This window comes from Pongo pygmaeus, chromosome 1 (assembly GCF_028885625.2).
Source record: "Pongo pygmaeus isolate AG05252 chromosome 1, NHGRI_mPonPyg2-v2.0_pri, whole genome shotgun sequence".
In the NCBI taxonomy this organism is placed as follows: Eukaryota; Metazoa; Chordata; class Mammalia; order Primates; family Hominidae; genus Pongo; species Pongo pygmaeus.
In genome coordinates, this window is record NC_072373.2 from 136731849 (window position 1) to 136739668 (window position 7820).

Genomic DNA, 7820 nt, shown 5'->3' on the forward strand with positions numbered 1-7820 from the left:
TAGGAGCTAAAATTTAAGCTGGGTCATGAGGTATGGTTTGAAGTTTGCCAGGTAAAGATGGGAAAAGGTTACTCCAGAGTTGGGAGGAAGCATGCACAAAGGTAGTTAAAGTGATAGCATTATTTAGCCCAGATTTCATTACGATTAAGAGATTATAGAAAACAAAGTTGAGGTGTGCTGTGAAACATACTTTTTATGTAATACTTAAAGAGTTTGGACTTTATACTATTATCACCAAGGAGCAGAGAAGCCTCATATTTGCTTTCGTATTTCAGAAAAATAACACTGGTGGCAATGTGCAGGATAGACTGGGACAAGGAAGGACTGGCAGCAAGGCAAGTTAGGAGGCTACTGCAAGCTTCAGAAGAGAATCAATAAAGCTACCAAGTGAGGAATTGTAGTTGCCTTACCTCCAAGGCAGCATGATTAGAATTCTGTGTAAAATAATTCCTAAAATAGTTCTTTCTCCAAGGGTTATCCTTATATATTGATAGCTGCTGACTCATCAGTACCAATGAGATTATGATCCTTAATTTCAAATTAAGAACATGATCCTCAATTTCATTTATAGTAGTTATGGCTCATTTAAATCCTAAATAATGAGCCATAGCTACTAATTTATTTATTTTGCCACGTCCATTGCTAAAGTAGCTACTAGATGTTATTTCCTATCTGTACAACAGTAAGTTTGTTACTGGGATATGGAAAACAGGGACCTTGCAATTTAAAAAAAACGCAGTTTGGCCTTGTTTTTATTTTATTTTTACTCACCACTATACTAAAGGTGGGCTTGTTTTTAAGAGAAAGTGTACTCCAAAAGATTCAAAAATTCTGCAACATTTGGATAAGGATGAAACTAAAACCTGACACCAGGGCACTTTTTCTATAAGCTTTCTTTACTATTTTGACCAAAAGAAAAGACATATATAAAACCTACACCACAAATCAACTTTATAAAATAACTTCTCATATTCTGCATAACACCGAGTGAATCATTTAGACAACAGTGGACAGAAAAAGGGAGCTGAAAATAGTAGCAGACATTACCTCTGCTTCCTTAGAATGAGTTCTACAATTACCTTGCAAAAGCACACAATTTTGCTATCCTCAGGCAGGTTTTTAATTTTCTTAAAAGATCTTCAAATAAAGGTCATTTATTTTAGTATTTGTTCCAGTATTTCCAGAGTATTTTTGGGGAAAAAAGTTCTAGTGGAAGAAAAATAGTTTTCATAATTACTTATATTGGGGTTCAAATCCTTCACTTGTTAGATGTTATTATATTACAGTCATCCCTTGGTATCCGCCAGGGATTGGTTCCAGGATAACCCAAGGATACCAAAATCCAAAATCCAAGGATGCTAATCATCTCTAGATTATAATATCTAACATAATGTAAATGATATATAAATATTGTTATATTAATTTTAAAATTTATACTAAATTTCATTGTTGGGTTATTTTTTGTTTTTTCCCCAAATGTTTTCAATCCATCAGTCCATGGTTGGTCGAATCTATAGATGTGGAACCCCCAGACACACAGGGCCAACAGTACTTAATTTCTTGGAATCTTAGTTTCCTCACTTACAACATGTTTATAATAAAGACAGACCAAATTTTATAAGGGCTACTAGTATATGTGTAAGGCAACTGCACATGAAAACCTAACCCTATTTGGCTAAGAAAACATACTGTATCCTATGTAATATACCAAATAAGTGTTTCAGAAATAAATACCATTGTTCTTCATAGCTTAACCACACTACTACACCCTACTACATGGATTCTAGTTTATTAGTGACATAAATATGAAGTTAATGGCATCTTTTATAGGCACAACAAAAGAAACAAACGTTATTAGAAGGTATTTGCATAATCAGACCATTTTGAGCCTGGTATGTTTTCCCCAGTAATTGGAGCATCCTTAGATGCCTTAACAACAAGGACAGTTTCTCCATCCTTTGCTGCATACATACTTTCTAATACTATCTCTCTCCTTCCACTCCCAATTCCTAATAAAAATCTCTGATTCACATAAAAAACTTATTCTGGCAAGTCTCTCTCTTCCACCTCTACTGCTTTCTATGTTAGTGACAAGTGCTATTCATATAAAATATACAAAGGCAAAAAACATAAAGTTAAAAGGAAACAGTATGTACTATTCTTCATACTCAATACGTCATACATAAAATATGGAGTTTCATAAGTAAAACAAAATACCGCATACTATATGTCCATTATTTTTAATGGTGTGCCTGTGTTACCAGTCTATGACTGGACTATCAATACTTACCCTCACAGAGGAAATAAACAAATGAAATAACATACGTAAAAAAACTATTACAAAAAGAGTTGATCCTCATTGTTCATATCACATACAGCAGGTCCTCAACTAATGTAATTTCTTTTTTTGTTTTTTTTTTGAGACGAAGTCTTGCTCTGTTGTCAGGCTGGAGTGCAGTGGCGCGATCTCAGCTCACTGCAACCTCCGCCTTCCGGGTTCAAGAAATCCCCTGCCTCAGCCTCCCAAGTAGCTGTGACTACAGGTGCATGCTGCCAAGCCTGGCTAATTTTTTGTATTTTAGCATAGACCAGGTTTCACCATGTTGGCCAGGATGGTCTCGATCTCCTGACCTCATGATCCGCCCGCCTCGGCCTCCCAAAATGCTGGGATTACAGGCGTAAGCCACCACACCTGGCCTGTAATTTCATTATAACATTGATGAAAAACAATTATTTACAACCAGGGCCACTGTCTGTGTGAATTTTGCATGTCCTCCACATATCTGCATGAGTTTTCTCTGGGTACTCTGGTTTCTTCTCAATTCCCAAAGATGCACGTTAGGTGAATTGGTACAGCTAAATGGTCCCAGTATGTGTGTGTGTGCTGTGTGAGTGCACCCTGAGATGAAAAGGCATCCTGTCCAGGGTTGGCTCCCACTTTGCTCCCTGAGCTGCTGGGATAGGCTCCAGCTACCCAAGACACCGAACTGAAATAAGCAGGTTGAAAAACAAATGAATACAAATTACTGTAAAATGAAAATTTGTAAAGTATATGATTATCATACAAATGCACAATAAATAATGCAGTACGAAAGCACTCAGCAAGCCCACTTTCTTTCTTATTTTTTGTTTTTGAACTGCATGGTGGTAGGAGGTGCTCCTTAAAATTTTCACTTCCCAACAGTTATTCCTTGATTTAACCCACTACCACTACAACTGCTATCACTCACTGATTCGCCAAATATTGGGTAAATAATTTTTACTTTTTTTTTTTTTTTTTGAGACAGGGTCTCATTCTGTCACCCAGGCTGGAATGCAGTGGTACCATCACGGCTCACTGCAGCACCGACTGTGGGATTGTTTAATGCAGGGTCTATCAATAACAACCCCATAAACATTTGGGGCTGGATAATATATATGTTTTTTGAGATAGGATTTTGCTCTGTTGCCCAGACTGGAGTGCAGTAGCGTGATCATGGCTCACTGCAGCCTCGACCTCCCAGGCTCAAGGGATCCTCCCACATCAGGCTCCCGAGTAGCTGGGACTACAGGCACAAGCCACTACCTCTAGCTAATTTTTGTATTTTTTTGTAGAGATGGGTTTCACCATATTACCCAGGCTGGTTCCGAACTCCTGAGGTCAAGCCATCTGCCCAACTCGACCTCCCAGTTTTGAGATTACGGGCGTAAGCCACCATGTCCAGCCAATTCTTACTTGTTTTTATCCTTTTTAAATGTATATAAAGCTCACATTAATCTCAATGTTTAATTTTAGAAGTGTTTTGGGTCTTTATTAGAAATTTGGTAGTGTTTTTGTGACCAGAAATACATGCCATAGGGACTTAACTCTTATTTATATCAATTCATCTATGGTAAAATTGATTTCATTATATGTTGTTGTTCTTAAACTCGCAGTTTCCCAGAACCTATCAACAACATTGAGGACTTACTGTATTATAAATTATCTTTATATGTATATAAAGACTTTCCCTATTTCAATTGCGAATATACAGATCTGTGCACTCAAAAATAACAAGCCTATTAGGACTCAAACAGCTATTTGTATACCCATGTTCACAGAAGCATTATTCACAATAGCCAAAAAGCAGAAGCAACCCAGTGTCCATCAATGGATGAATGGATAAATAAAATACGATATTTACATACTACGGCATATTCGGCCTTTAAGAGGTAAGAAATTCTAATACATGCTACAACATGAATGAACTTTGAAGACATTATGGTAAATGAAATAAGAATGACTCCATTTAGATATCTAGAGTAGTCAATTCATAGAGACTGAATGCTGGTTACCAGAGGCTGAGGAGAGAGGAGGTAATGGGGGGTTATTGTTTGATGAATACATAATTTCAGTTTGGGAAGATGAAGAGTTCTGTAGACGGATGGTGGTGGAGGTCGCACAATAGTATGAATATACTTAACGCCACAGAATTGAACACTTAAAACTGGTTAAAGTGGTGAATTTTACGATATGCATATTTAATCACAATAAAAAATGCTTATTAAAAAGATGTACTAGTTATGAAATAGCATACCTCATCTGTTTCAAACTGGGTGTGGCTAACAATGAGGTAGAAAAGCAGCAAGCAGGTACAGAGATTTATAATAGCTGCTCTAGGTCCTATCGGGTAAAGGGATCGGCAGATGTGAAGTCAAGAGTCTCCTGTAAGATTTGACTTTCTTGGAAACATATTTTAATCCTGGGCCTCCTCTTCCCAAATCACCTATTTCTTTTAGTCTTTTTGCAGTGATACTGTGTGTTGCTTCTAACAAAGGTTCAGTTTCACAGCCTTTCCCTCAAGTGTCTTATCCTAAAAGTAAAACCTAGATGATCTAAGGTGGTGGTTTTCAACAGGGGGCAATTTTGCCTCCTATACTCGCAACACTCAGGGACATTTAGCAATGTCTGGAGACATTTTTGTGTTGTCACAACTGGAAGTAGGGTGGGGAGTGGTGCTAATGACATCAAGTGGGTATAAGCCAATTATGCTGCTAGAAATCCTACAATGCACAGGATAGGCTCCCACAAACAAAGACTTAACCAACCCCAAATACTAACAATGCTTGGTTTGAGAAACCCTGTTCTAAGGTTTTTCTAAGTTGTTTGATTTATGGTAGAAACTGATCATAAGTTAAAAGTTTCCTCCTTTTGGATTGCTTGAGCCCAGGAGTTTGAGGCTATGGTGCATTATGATTATGCCTGTGAATAGTCACTGTAATCTAGCCACTGCAATCTATATTAAGAAACATAGGCCAGGCGCAGTGGCTCACGCCTGTAATCCCAGCACTTTGGGAGGCCAAAGCGGGTGGATCACGAGGTCAGGAGATCGAGACCATCCTGGCTAACACAGTGAAACCCTGTCTCTACTAAAAAAATACAAAAAAATTAGCCGGGCGTGCTAGCGGGCACCTGTAGTCCCAGCTACTCGGGAGGCTGAGGCAGGAGAATGGCGTGAACCCGGGAGGTGGAGCTTGCAGTGAGCCGAGATCGCACCACTGCACTCCAGCCTGGGTGACAGAGTGAGACTGTCTCAAAAAAAAAAAAGAAAAGAAAAAAGAAAAAGGAAACATAGTGAGACACTGTTTCTTTAAAAAAAAAAAAAAAAGTTTCTTCCTCTTATTCCTTACTTTCTCTTCTCATTTATTTTGAGGAAATAGGATAAGAACCAGTGGTAATACTTTAGGTGAAAGGAGGCTACTTATGTTATCATTCTCTTCACCCTGGCCTATCCTAACCATGACACTTTATATCCTGGGGGATGGTGAAAAACAGAGGAGGTGGGGTAGGACTTGTGGTCAAATTGTTGGGGATAGAGGAAAAAAAGAAAACAGCAACAAAAAAATACAAATGAAGAAAGTGGAAGGCAGTGCCTATGCCATCTGAATTGGGATAATTCTTCCTAATGGCCATTTGGATACAGATGAGTTGGACAGACATAATTTAGAAACCTATATAAGGAAATATCATGCATTTTAATGAGGCTATAACCCAAAATTTAAAATTCAATTAAAAAATTAAATCACAGATTTTCCCACAACATACTAATTCAACATACTACTTAAGATTACTTAAAATTCACATTTTTTCTAAGGAGCAATAACCTGATGAGTATGTAATACTAATGTGTCAGTTAATAAGGGCAATTACTTTTGCTCTTATTTTCCTCTTATACGAAATTAAATAACAACATACCTGCTGCAATATAACTCATTTGGTACAATTTAGGTGTTTCGAGAAATTCAACCGACTAAGATCATTAGGGTAATTCATTATTATGCTACACATTAAAATGGTGCCTTCTTACAGTCATTTTGGAAAACTGACAGTAAATACTAAAACTGAAAATACACACACCCTACAACCTGGCAATTCCATTCTTAGGTTTATACTCAATGGAAATGTATACACTCACCAAAAGACATGTATAAGAATGTTCTACACAGTACTATTCATAATAGCTCAGAACTGAAAAATTCTCAAATGACTATCAATGGGAGAATGAATAACTTTTGGATGTAATGAAAAATGGATAAACAAACGGAAGACTATACAGCAATGAGAATGAATGAACTACAAATACATGCAACAATAAGAATGGATCTCACTTTGGCAGGTTGAATAATGGCCTCCAAAGATAGCCAGCGTATGAATCCCTGGAACCTGTGAATGTCACTTATATGGCAAAAGAGATTTTGCAGATATGATTAAATTAAGGATCTTGAGATAGGGGGATTATCCCTGCTTTATGCAGGTGAGCCCTAAACTTAGAGGCAGGGAAAGATCTGACTACAGAAGAGAAGATGATATAATGACAAAAGCAAGCTTTGATCATAGAGAGGAAGGGGTCACAAGCCCATAAATACCAGCTGTCACTGGAAGCCAAAAAAGGGAAGAAAACATTCTCCCTCACAACCTTAAGAAAGAGCCAACCCTGCTGATACTTTGATTTAGGCCTAATGAAACTGATTTTTGGACTTCTGATCTCCAGGACTATAAAAGAATAAATTTGTGTTGTTTTAAGTCACTAAGTTTGTGGTAATTTGTTACAGTGGCAACAAGAAACTAAAATATTCACAAAAATGATGAATGAAAAAAAGTGTATTATGTATGATTACATTTACATAAAATAAAAAACAGGCAAAACTAATCTATGCTTTTAGAAGTCAGGATAGTAACTTTCAGCAAGAAAGAAGATAGTGTTAAGATGGGGCAAGAGGAGGGCTTCTGGGGTACACATAATGCTCTGTGTTTTGATCTGAAGACTGGTATGTGAGTTTGCTTAATTTGTGAAAACCTTTATTTGTGTACGGTTTTGTGTGTGTGTGGTATACGCAGTTTTAAAAACTGATGCCTTTTAAACACTTATTAATCTGATAATCTGCCGAAAAAGATATATAACATATATTCAAGGGGATGGAAAAATACTTACTGAACAATAACTTTATTTCTCAAGAACGCTAAAGATTTTGTTTCTCTCTTCAAAAGATTTAAAAAATTTTAACTGGCAAAACATAATAGTGACTCTTAAATGCTAAAAAAAAAAAAAAAAGAAAGAAAGAAAGAAAGAGAAAACCTAAAAATAAAATATTGCATAAGTAGCTTTGTTATGCCTTGATCTTAGGAGTGTAAATTATAAAAACACAAGTAAAACCACATTTTTTGAAATAACAGTAAACAAAAACAAAAGTTAGGTACTACATACCAAATGACCAAAATGTCTTTTGGGCCTAAGATTCTTGAAACTAGTAAAAATGGTAGTAATAGAAATCTCTCTATAGAACATTAAATATAAAAACCA